Source organism: Ranitomeya imitator, chromosome 4 (genome assembly GCF_032444005.1).
Source record: "Ranitomeya imitator isolate aRanImi1 chromosome 4, aRanImi1.pri, whole genome shotgun sequence".
Lineage (NCBI taxonomy): Eukaryota > Metazoa > Chordata > Amphibia > Anura > Dendrobatidae > Ranitomeya > Ranitomeya imitator.
In genome coordinates, this window is record NC_091285.1 from 181,450,392 (window position 1) to 181,470,640 (window position 20,249).

At 45.9% G+C, this 20,249-nt stretch overlaps 1 protein-coding gene across 2 annotated transcripts in view; it reads left to right on the plus strand.

Annotated features, from left to right (window-relative positions):
• Nucleotides 1-20,158: 20,158 nt before the first annotated feature.
• ABLIM3 (actin binding LIM protein family member 3) overlaps nucleotides 20,159-20,249 on the plus strand; it is a 252,165-nt gene continuing 252,074 nt past the window's right edge. The window contains exon 1 of one of the 2 annotated variants that reach the window (XM_069764137.1): nucleotides 20,159-20,249. This exon is cut by the window's right edge and continues 378 nt beyond it. The gene's annotated coding sequence lies outside the window, so the exon portion shown is untranslated. The other variant, XM_069764136.1, reaches the window with a different exon arrangement.

Here is a 20,249-nt window from a genome sequence, read left to right on the forward strand (position 1 = left end):
ACACTGCGGCTGCAGCATATGCAACACATAGGAGACAATGGGGTTGGGGCATATACATGACAAGAGATGCTGAGGCATATACATCACAGGGGATGCTGGGACATATAGATCTCAGGCAACGCTGGAGCAGATGCATCATAGGAGATGTAAAATTGCTTCTTTTTTTTATTCAAGGTAACATCTTTAAAATATTAATATTCTTCAAAATACTGTCCGTTAGATGATATGCACTTGTCACAATGATTTTTCCACTGTTGAAAACATTTTTTATATTCCTAAACTTTTATATTCTTAATTGTAAACTACTGTGGTTTGCGAAAGTATTCCCCTCGCCCCTAGGCATTTTTTATGTTTTGCTACCTCAAAACCTGGAACGTCACCTTTTTCTTTAGGGTTTGCATCAGTTCATGTAAAGAACATTCCTGCAACTGTGAATATTTGTTTTTCTTTTTTTTTGAAGCAAGCAACAAATAGGACAAAATACTGAAAGTTTTAGTGTGCATAACTATTCACCCCTCTAAACTCAGTACTTTGTAGAGACTCCTTTTGCAGAAATTACAGCTGCAATCTACTTTGGATAATCCTTTATGAGCTTTTCACATCTTGCCACTGGGAATTTTGCCCATTTCTCAGGGCAAAACTGCTCCAGCTTCTTCAAGTTAAATGGTTTCCCCTGGTGAACAGCAATCTTCAAGTCTAACCACAGATTCTCAATTGGATTAAGGCCTGTGCTTTGACTAGGCCACACCAAACTATTTACCGTATTTACTTGAATATAAGCCGAGATTTTCAGCCCAAAATTTTGGGCCGAAAGTGCCCCTCTCGGCTTATACTCGAGTCACGGTGGGCGGCAGGGTCGGCGGGTGAGGGGGAGAGGGCGCTGAGGCATACTCACCTAGTCCCGGCGGTCTTTTTTTTACCTCTTTTGCAGATGACGAGGGCGAGGTGATAAGTATGGTTTTGATTAAGAATATTTAAGTAGTCTGTGTCATTCTTTCAATTAAAGGACTTTTTTCTGTGTTTTCTTACATGGGGTTAGTAATGGGGGCATCTTATTGACACCTCTCCTTAACTAACCTCTGGGCTTGATGTCTCTTAACAATACAAAGGTGACATCAATACAAAGGTGAAATCAAACCCAGCAACTATCACCCCACTTGCCACTGCTACAGGGCAAGTGAAAAGAGCGAGGCTAAGTGCCAGAATTGGCACATCTTAGAGATGCTCCTTTTGTAGGATGGCAGAGAGCTGATGTTTTTAGCCTGAGGGAGCAGTATCCATGGCCCATGTCCAGGCTATTACTATCAGCCCGCAGCTGTCTGCATAGCCTTTGCCGATTAATAATTATAGGGTGACCCTACGTAATTTTTTTTAGGGTCCCCCATTTTAATAGCTAGTAAAGGCAAAGTATACAGCTGTGAGCTGATATTAATAGCCTGGGAAGCTCAATGGATATTACCCCCTTCCCAGGCTATAATCATCGGCCCCCAGCCATTGGCTTTCCCTCTGCTGGTTGCAAAAATTGCGCAGGAGCCCACGCCATTTTTCCCCGAAAAAGAATCTTTTATTAATTTAACCCCTTCATGACCCAGCCTATTTTGACCTTAAAGACCTTGCCGTTTTTTGCAATTCTGACCAGTGTCCCTTTATGAGGTAATAACTCAGGAACGCTTCAATGGATCCTAGCGGTTCTGAGATTGTTTTTTCGTGACATATTGGGCTTCATGTTAGTGGTAAATTTAGGTCAATAAATTCTGTGTTTAATTGTGATAAAAACGGAAATTTGGGCGCATGCGCGGACTCTGGCAGCGGCGGACATGTCGCGCTAAGCTCCGCTGTCCGATGGTCCCGAAATAACCCCTTCCAGCAACCAGGACACAGCGGAAACACCGCCTTTGGATCACCTACACTCCCGGGAGTGCGGCAGACGGTAATGCCTAAAAAAGGCAGTGCAACTCAGCCAGCAGGCCGCTCCATATCGGAGCTCCTCTCAAGCGGCAACGCTTCCAAAATGGCCGCCGCGGCCGCCCCATCTCCGGCTGAAGCCCTGATGACAGAGGGAGACGGAGAACAGAGAGAAGCAGCCGCAAACGCAGAGACCACAGTCTCCACAGCGGCGCTTATAAAATCATTGCAGGAGACCTTCCGGACGGAGCTGTCCTCTGCCATGCAAGGTATAGCGACACAGCTACAGGACGTTCTGCAGCGCACAACCTGCCTAGAGGAGAAGGTGGAGGCTATAACTGATGCATTGGAGGAGGACCATGACACACTTAAGCGCCACACTGACCGCATCACTGAGTTAGAGCTTCGGTGTGAAGACTACGAAAACAGGTCACGCAGGGGCAACCTGAGATTAAGAGGCCTCCCTGAACATATAGTCGCCCTTGAGGATACAGCGACCGCTCTATTTAAAGCGCTCCTGCCTGACTTGGATCCAACTCTCCTCCATATCACTAGAATTCACAGGGCCCTGGGTAGGCCTCGTTCGAGTGAAATACCTAGAGACGTAATATTAAAACTACACTACGAGGAAACGCGAGACCTAATTCTAATGGCAGCCAGAAACCAGCCTGCATTGCCCGGCTTACCGGATACTGTCCATATTTATGCGGACATTGCGGCGGCCACGCTGGCCAGAAGGAGATCACTCAGACCCATCACAGCCTCCCTCCAGGGAGCTCAGATTAAATACCGATGGGGGTTCCCTTTCGCCCTAAATTTTACAACTAATTCACAATTGTATGTCTGCCGGTCATTGGAGGAGGGAAAACAGGCCCTAACTAAAGCGGGAATACCGATTTCCACCGACATCCCCCCCTCTACCCCAAAGAAGATCCAGACCGATAAGGGAATGGAAGGACTCCCCCAGAACAAGAAGCCAAAATGCAAGGGTCACCTGACTAGATGGGACAACAACATGAAAGGAAGTTGTGACTCGTTTCGCAATTGCGGTCTCTACAATACCTGAACTTGTCCTATCTATTATTTAACGGATCCAGATGAGTATACTAACAATCTGTGCCTGGTTTACATACCACAAGTTTATTATAATTACCCAAATTCCACCTACCCTCCCCAATCCACCACCTTTCCCTACCCCACTATCCTACTTCGCTTTTCCCTTCCCCCCCCCCTTTTTTTTTTTTTACTAACCTCCCACAGGGGTTGGGACCCTCGGAGTTATTACATGCTGCCTGAAATTGGTGACCACTGGTTTACTACTTATTATGGGAACCCAGATCACCATAATACTTGGACTTAGTGTCCTTTTGACTGTACTATCTGTTTTGTTTGTTGCTGTCTTCCCCATGTCTGTCTCCTTCCTTATGTTTTCCTTTAGAAATAGTCGTTATAATTTCAAAATAACCAAACGCAGTGATGGGATAGAGGCTATTGTGACCTTAGTTTACTACCTCACATTCATTAGCAATAGACACACATTTAAACATGTGTAGAGTCCTTTCTCACAATGTCCGGGGATTCAATTCGCCTATAAAGCGCAAGAAGGCTTTTCTAGATTATCAGAAACAGAAACCTGATATAATATGTTTGCAGGAGACTCATTTCACTAACTCCTCATTCCCAAAGTACTTTGACTCACACTTCTCACAACATTATTTGTCGTCCTGGGACCGCAAGAGGAGAGGTGTAGCTATCTTTATCAGAAATAACTTCCCATTTCACTGCACTAACACATACTCTGACCCAGAGGGTAGATTTGTCATCCTCCTTGGAACTTCCCAGGGCCTCAATATATGCATCATCAATAGTTAAGGCCCCTTCACATTTAGCGACGCTGCAGCGATACCGACAACGATCCGAATCGCTGCAGCGTCGCTGTTTGGTCGCTGGAGAGCTGTCACACAGACCGCTCTCCAGCGACCAACGATGCCGGTAACCAGGGTAAACATTGGGTAACTAAGCGCAGGGCCGCGCTTAGTAACCCGATGTTTACCCTGGTTACCATGCTAAAAGTAAAAAAAAACAAACACTAGATACTTACCTACAGCCGTGTGTCCTCCAGCGCTGCGCTCTGCTTCTCTGCTCTCCTCCTGTACTGTCTGGGAGCCGGAAAGCAGAGCGGTGACGTCACCGCTCTGCTTTCCGGCTCACAGCCAGTACAGGAGGAGTGCAGAGCACAGCGCTGGAGGACAGACGGCTGTAGGTAAGTATGTACTGTTTGTTTTTTTTTACTTTTAGCATGGTAACCAGGGTAAACATCGGGTTACTAAGCGCGGCCCTGCGCTTAGTTACCCGATGTTTACCCTGGTTACCAGTGAAGACATCGCTGGATCGGTGTCACACACGCCGATCCAGCGATGTCTCCAGGGAGTCCAGCGACAAAATAAAGTTCTGGACTTTATTCAGCGACCAACGATCTCCCAGCAGGGGCCTGATCGTTGGTCGCTGTCACACATAACGATTTCGTTAACGATATCGTTGCTACGTCACAAATAGCAACGATATCGTTAACAATATCGTTATGTGTGAAGGTACCTTTACTCTCCAGCTGAGGCTCAGACCCACACCTTTCAACTAATCTTATCAAAACTCACCCCACTCACATACCAACACCTTATCTGGTGTGGCGATTTCAACCTTACTATAAACCCATCACTAGATAGCAGCTCCTTAAGGCGTACGGACATAACAAAAGCCAATAGGAAAAAGATCCTTCAACTGATGAAGGAAAATCATATTGCAGATGCTTGGAGGGAGCTAAATGGGCCCACACGGGGATACACCTACTACTCACCAGCGCAAAAATCCTACTCAAGAATAGACCTTCACCTAACTTCTGCTGCAACCCTCCCCTCGATCCTCTTTTCTAGGCATATCCCTTCATCATGGTCAGATCACGACGTTGTCCTATCAATGTTCAAATTTGACATTGTAACCTCTAGACTATTCAAATGGAGGTTGAATGAGTCCCTGCTTACTGACCTTACCATTTTACCAGACATTAAAAAAGACCTAAATATCTATTTTGAGGCCAATAACACTGGGGATGTTTCACCTGGCTCTGTGTGGATGGCGCACAAAAAATTCATAACCGGATCTCTAATTAAAATTGCCTCTACTAAAAAGAAACAAAGATCGGAACAACAGTTACAATTGGAAAACAAACTTTCTAAGTTGGAACAGGCAAACCAAACTAATATGTCGCTCTACTTAATCAAACAGATCCATGATGTTAAACTACAATTAAATACGCTATTAACAAACAGAACTGAAAAAACATTGACATGGATTAAATCATCTTTTTACAGATACGCCAACAAGCCCAGCAACATGCTGGCCCGTATGCTCAGGAAAAGGGAACTTTTAAATAATATTCCCTCCATCAAGGACCCGACTGGTCATATTACGGCCCACCCAGAAGTAATATATAATACATTTCACAAATACTACCAAACGCTATATTCTGCCCCCCAACACCCCCCTCCGCGACATCTTCATTCTTTTCTAGAAAAATTGGCACTTCCTAAAATATCCACCCCAGCTGCTGCCTCCCTTCAGACCCCTGTCACTGTGGAGGAGGTAACACTAGCAATTAAAAATCTAAAAAAAAATAAAGCCCCCGGGCCCGATGGCCTTACTGCGATCTATTATAAAAAATTCGGGGACGTACTTTCATCCCACATCCAACAATATTGTAATGCTCTACTAAATGGAAAGCAAATGCCATCTGAATTCTATACAGCTCATGTGACAATTATCCCTAAACCAAAGAAAGACCATCTATACCCCAAAAATTACAGACCCATCTCTCTATTGAATGTAGACTTAAAAATTTTCACGTCCATCATCACTACCAGGCTTAATACCATTCTACCTGGGCTAATACACCGCGACCAAGTAGGATTTATACCCAAAAGGCAAGGCCCAGATAATATCAGACGAAATCTTAACCTCATACACTCAGCTAACCACCTCAAACAATCCCTTTTGGTGTTAGCTCTCGATATAGAGAAGGCCTTTGATTCGATCTCCTGTTCCTACCTATTCGAAGTCCTGGCAAAATTTGGCATTCCACCAAACATTATATCAAGCCTTAAATTGTTATACGATAGTCCTACGGCCTATTTAAAACTACCCTCTAATAAACCTACTCCTATCAATATACAGCGAGGCACGAGACAAGGTTGCCCACTGTCCCCCGCCCTGTTTGCATTAGCTATGGAGCCCCTGGCAGAGGCAATCCGAGTTAACCCCAATATACATGGGCCACGAGACCTGGGCAAGCAGTATAAAACAAGCCTTTTTGCGGACGACCTACTTCTGACACTCACCAACCCAATTACCACACTCCCGAACCTATTCACAGTCCTACATGATTTTGAGATGATTTCAGGCCTCAAAATTAACATAGATAAGTCGGAGGCCCTATTCATCAATACCCCAAGAGAAGTGCAGAATAACATAGTTTCCCAATTTAAATTCACTAAAAAAGATCATTACCTAACCTATTTGGGAGTAAACTTGACCCCGCATAAGTCGTCCCTATTTAAATGGAACTACCTCCCGTTAATAAAGAGTCTCCAATCAGATCTTGCTAGATCGTCCTCCATGACGCTCTCTTGGCTCGGCAGGTTACATGCCATTAAGATGGTTTCCCTCCCAAAATTTTTATATCTCTTCCGGTCCCTACCCATTCCGATACCGTCTAGAACAATACATGAGATCCATATCATGATCTCAAAATTCCTTTGGCAGGGAAAGAGACCCCGGATCAGACAAAAAACCCTATTTAGACACAGGAGGTTGGGTGGATTGTCGCTGCCCAACTTTATGCTGTATTACAAATCGGCTCAACTAGCCCAGCTAGCATCGTCCTGCACTGACAAAAACACTCAACCTAGATGGATTGAGTTGGAGTCCTTTTTGTTGACACCTTTTTCCCTTCCGGGCCTTCTTTGGACTATGCAAAAACTCCCAAAGGGTATACACATAGCAGCCCCATTCACTTTCCATTCCTTAATCATTTGGCGAAAAGAGAGATTTAAGCATAATCTCCAATCTAAATCCTCCCTGATGATGCACCTTTTCCATAATCCTGACTTTTTGCCAGGGCTGGACCCCCGCCCGTTCTCATGGTGGATCTCGAATGGCATCCTCGCTTTGAGGCAGCTTTGCACCCCTTTTCACACGTTGCTTACCCGACAAGAGTTTACTCAGAAATTCACCCCACCAGCAAGAGAGGCACTACGCTTATGTCAAATATTTCATTTTGCTAACCAGATATTACAACATAGGGTCCCTCCGCGCCCGACTAACTATGAACAAAGATGTATGATAGACCCCTTGGGAAGAGGAACCATTTCACTCATTTACTCATCCTTAAATGACACCCAGGGAGATGAAAAACTAAAATGCATGGAGCAGTGGGAGGCTGATCTGAATATATCGATGTCCTTAGAGGAATGGCGTAGAAGTTGTATTACACTTACCAGGGGAAGTTGTCAAACTTCGTTAATTGAGGCATCTATTAAGCTCTTGCACAGAACCTATCTAGTTCCAAGTAAATTGCACACCATATACCCTAACACATCAGATCGTTGTTTTCGGGGATGTGGGGCGCGGGGCGACCTAGAACATGTCTGGTGGGGATGTTCGGTGGTCTCGGCACTGTGGAGAGGGGTGCGATCTGTGGTGGAGAGAATGTCCGGCAAGAGAGTTTTATTAAACCCTACAGTGTTTCTTCTAGGGACTAAGATACCGGGTTCTTCCAATAAATTTCACAATTTGGTTGCCCAGCTCTGCATGGCAGCAAAACTACACATTGCATCGAAATGGAAGACTCCCTCGCTTTCGCTGACGGCGGTAATGGACAAGATGAACACCATACTTCTCTATGAGCGTATCCAGGCCACGAGAAACGACACATGGGACATTTTTTACCAGACTTGGCGACCTTGGATAGACCTGGATGTTAATAGTAACCTGGAGCAGACCTTATTATTATCCTTGTGATGGTTTTGATTCTGTTTGCACTCATTCCTGTTGCAAAATGCTCAATGGCTATTAAACCCCCCCCCCCCCCCCCCAACCTTACGTGTTATCCTTTTTTGTCTATGTCTTATTGTTTTAATGATTACTTTGAATAAGTTAAGTTTAGTCGTTCTTATACGGCTCATGTCCTTATGTTACATGATTTACAATTGAATGATAATCCCTTGCAAGGGACAATTACTGTTAAATTTTATTGAGAAAATAAAAATCTATTGAAACAAAAAACGGAAATTTGGCGAAAATTTTGAAAATTTCGCAATTTTCACATTTTGAAATTTTATTCTGTTAAACCAGAGAGTTATGTGACACAAAATAGTTAACAAATAACATTTCCCACACGTCTACTTTACATCAGCACAATTTTGGAAACAAAATTTTTTTTTGCTAGGAAGTTATAAGGGTTAAAATTTGACCAGCGATTTCTCATTTTTACAACGAAATTTACAAAACCATTTTTTTTAGGGACCACCTCACATTTGAAGTCAGTTTGAGGGGTCTATATGGCTGAAAATACCCAAAAGTGACACCATTCTAAAAACTGCACCCCTCAAGGTGCACAAAACCACATTCAAGAAGTTTATTAACCCTTCAGGTGCTTCACAGCAGCAGAAGCAACATGGAAGGAAAAAATTAACATTTAACTTTTTAGTCACAAAAATGATTTTTCAGCAACAATTTTTTTATTTTCCCAATGGTAAAAGGAGAAACTGAACAACGAAAGTTGTTGTACAATTTGTCCTGAGTACGCTGATACCTCATATGTGGGGGTAAACCACTGTTTGGGCGCACGGCAGGGCTTGGAAGGAAAGGAGCGCCATTTGACTTTTTGAATGAAAAATTGGCTGCACTCTTTAGCGGACACCATGTCACGTTTGGAGAGTCCCCGTGTGCCTAAAAATTAGAGCTCCCCCACAAGTGACCCCATTTTGGAAACTAGACGCCCCAAGGAACTTATCTAGATGCATAGTGAGCCCTTTAAACCCCCAGGTGCTTCACAAATTGATCTGTAAAAATGAAAAAGTACTTTTTTTTCACAAAAAATTTCTTTTCGCCTCAATTTTTTTATTTTCACATGGGCAATAGGATAAAATGGATCCTAAAATTTGTTGAGCAATTTCTCCCGAGTACGCCGATACCTCATATGTGGGGGTAAACCACTGTTTGGGCACACGGCAGGGCTCGGAAGGGAAGGCGCGCCTTTTGACTTTTTGAATGGAAAATTAGCTCCAATTGTTAGCGGACACCATGTCGCATTTGGAGAGCCCCTGTGTGCCTATGCATTGAAGCTCCCCCACAAGTGACCCCATTTTGGAAACTAGACCCCCCAAGGAACTTATCTAGATGCATACTGAGTACTTTAAACCCCCAGGTGCTTCACAGAAGTTTATAATGCAGAGCCATGAAAATAAAAAATAATTTTTCTTTTCTCAAAAATGATTTTTTAGCCTGGAATTTCCTATTTTGCCAATGGTAATAGGAGAAATTGGACCACAAATGTTGTTGTCCAGTTTGTCCTGAGTACGCATATACCCCATATGTGGGGGTAAACCACTGTTTGGGTGCACGGCAGGGCTCAGAAGGGAAGGCACGCCATTTGGCTTTTTAAATGGAAAATTAGCTCCAATCATTAGCGGACACCATGTCGCGTTTGGAGAGCCCCTATGTGCCTAAACATTGGAGATCCCCCACAAATGACCCCATTTTGGATACTAGACCCCCAAAGGAACTAATCTAGATGTGTGGTGAGCACTTTGAACCCTCAAGTGCTTCACAGAAGTTTATAACGCAGAGCCATGAAAATAAAATAAAAAATTTCTTTTCTCAAAAATGATTTTTTAGCCCGCAATTTTTTATTTTCCCAAGGGTAACAGGAGAAATTTGACCCCAAAAGTTGTTGTCCAGTTTCTCCTGAGTACGCTGATACCCCATATGTGGGGGTAAACTACTGTTTAGGCACATGCTGGGGCTCGGAAGTGAAGTAGTGACGTTTTGAAATGCAGACTTTGATGGAATGCTCTGCGGGCGTCACGTTGCGTTTGCAGAGCCCCTGATGTGGCTAAACAGTAGAAACCCCCCACAAGTGACCCCATTTTGGAAACTAGACCCCGAAAGGAACTTATCTAGATGTGAGGTGAGCACTTTGAACCCCCAAGTGCTTCACAGAAGTTCATAACACAGAGCAGTGAAAATAATAAATACGTTTTATTTCCTCAAAAATAATTTTTTAGCCCAGAATTTTTTAATTTTCCCAAGGGTAACAGGAGAAATTTGACCCCAATATTTGTTGTCCAGTTTCTCCTGAGTACGGTGATACCCCACATGTGGGGGTAAACTACTATTTGGGCACTTGCCAGGGCTCGGAAGTGAAGTAGTGACGTTTTGAAATACAGACTTTGATGGAATGCTCTACGGGCGTCACGTTGCGTTTGCAGAGCCCCTGATGTGACTAAAAAGTAGAAACCCCCCACAAGTCACCCCATTTCGGAAACTAGACCCCGAAATGAAATTATCTAGATATGTGGTGAGCACTTTCAACCCCCAAGTGCTTCACAGAAGTTTATAACGCAGAGCCGTGAAAATAATAAATACGTTTTCTCTCCTCAAAAATAATTTTTTAGCCCAGAATTTTTTATTTTCCCAAGGGTTACAGGAGAAATTGGACCACAACAGTTGTTGTCCAGTTTCTCCTGAGTACGCCGATACCCCTTGTGTGGGGGTAAACCACTGTTTGGGCACACGTCGGGGCTCGGAAGTGAGGGAGCACCATTTGACTTTTTGAATACAAGATTGGCTGGAATCAATGGTGGCGCCATGTTGCGTTTGGAGACCCCCTGATGTGCCTAAACAGTGGAAACCCCTCAATTCTAACTCCAACACACCCCTAAACCTTATCCCAACTGTAGCCGTAACCCTAATCACAACCCTAACCCCAACACACCCCTAACCACAACCCTAATTCCAACCCAACCCTAACCCTAAGGCTATGTGCCAACGTTGCGGATTCGTATGAGATTTTTCAGCACCATTTTTGAAAAATGCGCGGGTAAAAGGCACTGCGTTTTACCTGCGGATTTACCGCGGATTGCCAGTGTTTTTTGTGCGGATTTCACCTGTGGATTCCTATTGAGGAACAGGTTTAAAACGCTGCGGAATCCGCACAAAGAATTGACATGCTGCGGAAAATACAACACAGCGTTTCCGCGCGGTATTTTCCGCACCATGGGCACAGCGGATTTGGTTTTCCATATGTTTACATGGTACTGTAAACCTGATGGAACACTGCTGTGGATCCGCAGCGGCCAATCCGCTGTGAATCCTCAGCCAAATCCGCACCGTGTGCACATAGTCTAATTCTAAAGGTATGTGCACACGCTGCGGAAAACGCTGCGGATCCGCAGCAGTTTCCTATGAGTTTACAATTCAATGTAAACCTATGGGAAACAAAAATCGCTGTACACATGCTGCAGAAAAACAGCACGGAAACGCAGCGGTTTACATTCTGCAGCATGTCTCTTCTTTCTGCGGATTCCGCAGCGGTTTTACAACTGCTCCAATAGAAAATCGCAGTTGTAAAACTGCAGTGAAATGCGCAGAAAAACCGCGGTAAATCCACATCGGTTTAGCACTGCGGATTTATCAAATCCTCTGCGGAAAAATCCGCAGAGGACCAGAATACGTGTGCACATCCCGAACCCTAACCCTACCCCTAACCCTAGCCCTAACCCTAACCCTAACCCTACCCCTAACCCTACCCCTAACCCTACCCCTACCCCTAACCCTACCCCTAACCCTAACCCTACCCCTAACCCTAACCCTACCCCTAACCCTACCCCTACCCCTAACCCTACCCCTAACCCTACCCCTAACCCTAACCCTAGTTCTAACTCCAACCTTAGTGAAAAAAAAAAAATTCTTTATTTTTTTTATTGTCCCTACCTATGGGTGACAAAGGGGGGGGGGGGGTCATTTACTATTTTTTTATTTTGATCACTGAGATAGGTTATATCTCAGTGATCAAAATTCACTCTGGAACGAATCTGCCGGCCGGCAGATTCGGCGGGCGCACTGCACATGCGCCCGCCATTTTGGAAGATGGCGGCGCCCAGGAAAGAAGACGGACACCGGCAGGCTCAGTAAGTATAAGGGGGGGGGAGATCAGGGCACGGGGGGGGCGTCGGAGCACGGGGGGGAGGCGTCGGAGCACGGGGTGGGGGGCGTCGGAGCACGGATGAGGATCGGTGTGCGTGCGGGTGGATTGGAGCACGGGGTGGGGGATCGCTGTGCAGGGGGGGGTGATCGGAGCACGGGGGGGATCGCTGTGCGGGGGGGTGATCGGAGTGCGGGGGGGTTGACTGGAGCACGGGGGGAGCAGACAGGAGGACGGGGGAGCGGAGCACAGGACGGAGGGGAGCGCTGCACAGATCGGGGGGCTGGGGGGGGGCGATCGGTGGGGTGGGGTGGGGGCACATCAGTGTTTCCAGCCATGGCCGATGATATTGCAGCATCGGCCATGGCTGGATTGTAATATTTCACCAGTTTTTTAGGTGAAATATTACAAATCGCTCTGATTGGCAGTTTCACTTTCAACAGCCAATCAGAGCGATCGTAGCCACAGGGGGGTGAAGCCACCCCCCCTGGGCTAAACTACCACTCCCCCTGTCCCTGCAGATCAGGTGAAATGGGAGTTAACCCTTTCACCCGATCTGCAGGGACGCGATCTTTCTGTGACACAGCATATGCGTCACAGGTCGGATTGGCACCGACTTTCATGACGCATACGCTGTGTCACAGGTCGGGAAGGGGTTAATACAAGTCCAGTAATTTGCACACACACTGTACTTACTGTGTTTGTCACTAACATTTAGCTATCTACCTATTCTATATGTATTTACTGTATATAATCCATCTCTTCTATCCTGTCGGCTCCTGCAGTGATTTTACACTACACGGCAGATGATTAGCAGGCTTTTCTTTTATCTATCTACTAGATGGTGGCCCGATTCTAATGCATCGGGTATTCTAGAATATGCATGTTCAGGTAGTATATTGCTCACAGGTGTTGGCAATAACTAAATCACACTTGCAGGGAGTTGACATGGATTAAAGTTGACTCAACCTCTGTCCTGTGTCCTTGTGTGTACCACATTGAGCATGGAGAAAAGAAAGAAGACCAAAGAACTGTCAGAGGACTTGAGAAACCAAATTGTGAGGAAGCATGAGCAATCTCAAGGCTACAAGTCCATCTCCAAAGACCTGAATGTTCCTGTGTCTACCGTGCGCAGTGTCACCAAGAAGTTTAAAGCCCATGGCACTGTGGCTAACCTCCCTAGATGTGGACGGAAAAGAAAAATTGACAAGAGATTTCAACGCAAGATTGTGCGGACGTTGGATAAAGAACCTCGACTAACCTCACTGCCATCTGTATATATATATATATTCTATGTTTATATTTCTATGCTATATTTTCTATTCTAACCTGTCAGTGTGATTTTTCTGTACACTGCACATGAATTGCCGCTTTTTTACTATCTACCGTTGTGTGTTTTGACCAATGTTTCCTCTGAAAACGATGTGTAAACAGAGAGAACTGCTGTATGTAAAAGCTCATGTTAAAATCGCATTGCAATCAGATAGCAATCGCACTGCATTCTGATGTGAATCGGATGCTAGGTGAGAAAAATCGCATTGTACTCGCATTACCCTCGTGCGACTCTCAGCAGGGAGACGTGTGTTGTGAATTCTGTGGCAGAGTTCACTCCTGTGGTCACAAGTGGTACTTCGGCTGATTCTCTCTGGGAGTTTCCGTTTGTGGAGGAAAGTGGTACTACAGCTTCTGAGTTTCCTCCCTCAGGTGATCTGGTGAGGTCGTTAGCTGCTTCTCTACTTAACTCCATCTAATGCTTTGATTCATGCTTCCTGTCAATGTTTCAGTGTTGGACTTGTGTTTTTCTGGATCATTCCTGTGGCCTGCTGCTCTGCATAGCTAAGTGCTTCTTTGCTATTTGTTGCTATTTTTTCTGTCCAGCTTGTCTATTTGTTTTGCTGGAAGCTCTGGGACGCAAGGGGTGTACCTCCGTGCCGTTAGTTCGGTACGGAGGGTCTTTTTGCCCCCTTTGCGTGGTTTTCTTTAGGGTTTTGTGTAGACCGCAAAGTTATCTTTCCTATCCTCGTTCTGTCTAGAATATCGGGCCTCACTTTGCTGAATCTATTTCATCCCTACGTTTGTCTTTTCTTCTTACTCACAGTCATTATATGTGGGGGGCTGCCTTTTCCTTTGGGGTATTTCTCTGAGGCAAGGTAGGCTTATTTTTCTATCTTCAGGCTAGTTAGTTTCTCAGGCTGTGCCGAGTTGCATAGGGAGCGTTAGGCGCAATCCACAGCTGCCTCTAGTTGTGTTTGGAGAGGATCAGGAATTGCGGTCTACAGAGTTCCCACGTCTCAGAGCTCGTTCTGTTATTTTGGGTTGTTGTCAGATCACTGTGTGTGCTCTGATCGCTATGTACATTGTGTTCCTGAATTGCCTATCATAACAGTACAGGAAGCCAAAAGTACTAATGTTTCTCAATAGAGGGAAAAAAGAAGTTCTGAGACCATTTTTTTTCCTTTGCACTGTGTTTTGTCTTTTTTTTCCCCTAGACATTTGGGTGGTTCAGGACACAGGTGTGGACATGGATATTCAGGGTCTGTGCTCTTCAATGGATAATCTCGTTATAAATGTACAAAAGATTCAAGACTTGGTGGTTCAGAAGCCTATGTTAGAACCAAAAATTCCTATTCCTGATTTGTTTTTTGGTGATAGAGTCAAGTTTATGAATTTCAAAAATAATTGCAAGCTGTTTTTGGCCTTGAAACCTCACTCCTCTGGTGACCCAGCTCAACAAGTGAGAATTATTATTTCTTTTTTGCGTGGTGACCCTCAAGACTGGGCATTTTCCCTTGCGCCGGGAGATCCTGCATTGGGTAATATTGATGCGTTTTTCCTGGCGCTCGGATTGCTGTACGATGAGCCTAATTCAGTGGATCAGGCAGAGAAAAATTTGCTGGCTTTGTGTCAGGGTCAGGATGAGATAGAGGTATACTGTCAGAAATTTAGAAAGTGGTCTGTACTCACTCAATGGAATGAAGCTGCGCTCGCAGCGATTTTCAGAAAGGGTCTCTCTGAAGCCCTTAAAGATGTCATGGTGGGATTTCCTATGCCTGATGGTCTGAATGAATCTATGTCTTTGGCCATTCAGATCGGTCGACGCTTGCGTGAGCGTAAAGCTGTGCACCATTTGGTGGTATTACCTGAGATTAAACCTAAGCCTATGCAGTGTGATAGGACTTTATCCAGAGTTGAACGGCATGAACACAGACGTCTGAATGGTCTGTGTTTCTACTGTGGTGATTCCACTCATGCCATCTCTGATTGTCCTAAGCGCTCTAAGCGGTTCGCTAGATCTGCCACCATTGGTACGGTACAGTCAAAATTTCTTCTGTCCGTTACTTTGATCTGCTCTTTGTCATCATATTCTGTCATGGCGTTTGTGGATTCGGGCGCTGCCCTGAATTTGATGGACTTGGATTATGCTAAGCGTTGTGGGTTTTTCTTGGAGCCCTTGCAGTGTCCTATTCCATTAAGAGGAATTGATGCTACACCTTTGGCCAAGAATAAGCCTCAGTACTGGACCCAGCTGACCATGTGCATGGCTCCTGCACATCAGGAGGATATTAGCTTTCTGGTGTTGCATAATCTGCATGATGTGGTCGTGTTGGGGTTGCCATGGCTACAAGTCCATAATCCAGTATTAGATTGGAAATCCATGTCGGTGTCCAGCTGGGGTTGTCAGGGGGTACATGGTGATGTTCCATTTCTGTCAATTTCGTCATCCACCCCTTCTCAGATCCCAGAGTTCTTGTCTGATTACCGGGATGTATTTGATGAGCCCAAGTCCGATACCCTACCTCCGCATAGGGATTGTGATTGTGCTATCAATTTGATTCCTGGTAGTAAATTCCCAAAAGGTCGATTGTTTAATTTATCCGTACCTGAGCACACCGCTATGCGCAGTTATGTGAAGGAATCCCTGGAGAAGGGGCATATTCGCCCGTCATCGTCGCCATTAGGAGCAGGGTTCTTTTTTGTAGCCAAGAAGGATGGTTCGCTGAGACCTTGTATAGATTACCGCCTTCTTAATAAGATCACGGTTAAATTTCAGTACCCCTTGCCATTGTTATCTGACCTGTTTGCTCGGATTAAGGGGGCTAGTTGGTTCACAAAGATAGATCTTTGTGGTACGTATAATCTGGTGCGAATAAAGCAAGGCGATGAATGGAAAACTGCATTTAATACGCCCGAGGGTCATTTTGAGTATCTAGTGATGCCGTTCGGACTTGCCAATGCTCCATCAGTGTTTCAGTCCTTTATGCATGACATCTTCCGAGAGTACCTGGATAAATTCCTGATTGTGTACTTGGATGACATTTTGATCTTCTCGGATGATTGGGAGTCTCATGTGAAGCAGGTCAGAACGGTTTTTCAGGTCCTGCGTGCTAATTCTTTGTTTGTGAAGGGATCAAAGTGTCTCTTTGGTGTGCAGAAGGTTTCATTTTTGGGGTTCATCTTTTCCCCTTCTACTATCGATATGGATCCTGTTAAGGTCCAGGCCATCCATGATTGGACTCAGCCGACATCTCTGAAAAGTCTGCAAAAGTTCCTGGGCTTTGCTAATTTTTATCGTCGCTTCATCTGCAATTTCTCCAGTATTGCTAAACCATTGACCGATTTGACCAAGAAGGGTGCTGATTTGGTCAATTGGTCTTCTGCTGCTGTGGAAGCTTTTCAAGAGTTGAAGCGTCGTTTTTCTTCTGCCCCTGTGTTGTGTCAACCAGATGTTTCTCTTCCGTTCCAGGTCGAGGTTGATGCTTCTGAGATTGGAGCAGGGGCTGTTTTGTCGCAGAGAGGTTCTGATTGCTCAGTGATGAAACCATGCGCTTTCTTTTCCAGGAAGTTTTCGCCTGCTGAGCGAAATTATGATGTGGGCAACCGAGAGTTGCTGGCCATGAAGTGGGCATTCAAGGAGTGGCGTCATTGGCTTGAAGGAGCTAAGCATCGCGTGGTGGTATTGACTGATCATAAGAACTTGACTTATCTCGAGTCTGCCAAGCGCTTGAATCCTAGACAAGCTCGTTGGTCGTTGTTTTTTGCCCGTTTTGACTTTGTGATTTCGTACCTTCGGGCTCTAAAAATGTGAAGGCGGATGCTCTGTCTAGGAGTTTTGTGCCCGACTCTCCGGGTTTATCTGAGCCGGCGGGTATCCTCAAGGAAGGAGTAATTGTGTCTGCCATCTCCCCTGATTTGCGGCGGGTGCTGCAAAAATTTCAGGCTAATAAACCTGATCGTTGCCCAGCGGAGAAACTGTTTGTCCCTGATAGGTGGACGAATAGAGTTATCTCTGAACTTCATTGTTCGGTGTTGGCTGGTCATCCTGGAATCTTTGGTACCAGAGAGTTAGTGGCTAGATCCTTTTGGTGGCCGTCTCTGTCGCGGGATGTGCGTACTTTTGTGCAGTCCTGTGGGATTTGTGCTCGGGCTAAGTCCTGCTGTTCTCGTGCCAGTGGGTTGCTTTTGCCATTGCCGGTCCCGAAGAGGCCTTGGACACATATCTCTATGGATTTTATTTCTGACCTTCCTGTTTCTCAAAAGATGTCAGTCATTTGGGTGGTCTGTGATCGCTTTTCTAAGATGGTCCATCTGGTACCCTTGTCTAAATTGCCTTCCTCCTCTGATTTGGTGCCTTTGTTCTTCCAGCATGTGGTTCGTTTGCATGGCATTCCAGAGAATATTGTTTCTGACAGAGGTTCCCAGTTTGTTTCGAGGTTTTGGCGAGCCTTTTGTGGTAGGATGGGCATTGACTTGTCTTTTTCCTCGGCTTTCCATCCTCAGACTAATGGCCAGACCGAACGAACCAATCAGACCTTGGAAACATATCTGAGATGCTTTGTTTCTGCTGATCAGGATGACTGGGTGTCCTTTTTGCCTTTGGCTGAGTTCGCCCTTAATAATCGGGCCAGCTCGGCTACCCTGGTTTCACCGTTTTTCTGCAATTCTGGGTTCCATCCTCGTTTCTCTTCAGGACAGGTTGAGTCTTCGGACTGTCCTGGTGTGGATACTGTGGTGGACAGGTTGCAGCAGATTTGGACTCAGGTAGTGGACAATTTGACCTTGTCCCAGGAGAAGGCTCAACTTTTCGCTAATCGCAGACGCCGTGTGGGTCCCCGACTTCGTGTTGGGGATCTGGTTTGGTTATCTTCTCGTCATATTCCTATGAAGGTTTCCTCTCCTAAGTTTAAGCCTCGTTTTATTGGTCCGTATAGGATTTCTGACGTTCTTAATCCTGTGTCTTTTCATCTGACCCTCCCAGATTCTTTTTCCATACATAACGTATTCCATAGGTCATTGTTGCGGAGATACGTGGCACCTATGGTTCCATCTGTTGACCCTCCTGTTTTGGTGGAGGGGGAATTGCAGTATATTGTGGAAAAGATTTTGGATTCTCGTGTTTCAAGACAGAAACTCCAGTATCTGGTTAAATGGAAGGGTTATGCTCAGGAAGATAATTCCTGGGTTTTTGCCTCTGATGTCCATGCTCCCGATCTTGTTTGTGCCTTTCATGTGGCTCATCCTGGTCGGCCTGGGAGCTCTGGTGAGGGTTCGGTGACCCCTCCTCAAGGGGGGGGTACTGTTGTGAATTCTGTGGCAGAGTTCACTCCTGTGGTCACAAGTGGTACTTCGGCTGATTCTCTCTGGGAGTTTCCGTTTGTGGAGGAAAGTGGTACTGCAGCTTCTGAGTTTCCTCCCTCAGGTGATCTGGTGAGGTCGTTAGCTGCTTCTCTACTTAACACCACCTAATGCTTTGATTCATGCTTCCTGTCAATGTTCCAGTGTTGGACTTGTGTTTCTCTGGATCATTCCTGTGGCCTGCTGCTCTGCATAGCTAAGTGCTTCTTTGCTATTTGTTGCTATTTTTTCTGTCCAGCTTGTCTATTTGTTTTGCTGGAAGCTCTGGGACGCAAGGGGTGTACCTCCGTGCCGTTAGTTCGGTACGGAGGGTCTTTTTGCCCCCTTTGCGTGGTTTTCTTTAGGGTTTTGTGTAGACCGCAAAGTTATCTTTCCTATCCTCGTTCTGTCTAGAATATCGGGCCTCACTTTGCTGAATCTATTTCATCCCTACGTTTGTCTTTTCTTCTTACTCACAGTCATTATATGTGGGGGGCTGCCTTTTCCTTTGGGGTATTTCTCTGAGGCAAGGTAGGCTTATTTTTCTATCTTCAGGGTAGTTAGTTTCTCAGGCTGTGCCGAGTTGCATAGGGAGCGTTAGGCGCAATCCACAGCTGCCTCTAGTTGTGTTTGGAGAGGATCAGGAATTGCGGTCTACAGAGTTCCCACGTCTCAGAGCTCGTTCTGTTATTTTGGGTTGTTGTCAGATCACTGTGTGTGCTCTGATCGCTATGTACATTGTGTTCCAGAATTGCCTATCATAACAGACGTGGTCCGATTTTTCAATGATAAGTGTGACTCTAGCCTAAAAATCAGTGTTTATAGAGGATTCATACAGTGGGCACAGCCTTGGCACTGTATGGTGCAGCCTGGGCAGGGGCACAGCCTTGGCACTGCGTGGCACAACCTGGGCAGGGGCACAGCCTTGGCACTGTATATTAGAGCCTAGGCAGGGGCACAGCCTAGGCACTATATGGTGCAGCCTGGGCGCGGGGCACAGCCTTGGCACTGTATGGTTACTATTGTAGAGCCTGGGCAGGGGCACAGCCTTGGCACTGTATATTGGAGCCTGGGCAGGGGCACAGCCTAGGCACTATATGGTGCAGCCTGGGCGGGGGCACAGCCTTGGCACTGTATGGTAGAGCCTGGGCAGGGGCACAGCCTTGGCACTGTGTGGCACAACCTGGGCAGTTGCACAACCTTGGCACTGTATAGCACAGCCTGGGCAGGGGCGCAGCCTTGGCATTATATGGCACAATCTTGGCACAGAGCTGAGCATTACCTCACTGCCCAGGACCATGTGCTGCTCAGACAGCGCTGCTCTCTTTGATGCCGCCATACGGTGTGACCAGCAGGTGGCAGCAGACCACGCACTATCCGGGCTCCGTTCATGCCGGTAATCGCAGCCCCCGGTCACCGTGATCCTGTCATGGGAATGTCCCGGAGGATTCCCAGTGATAAGAGCCTCACACCG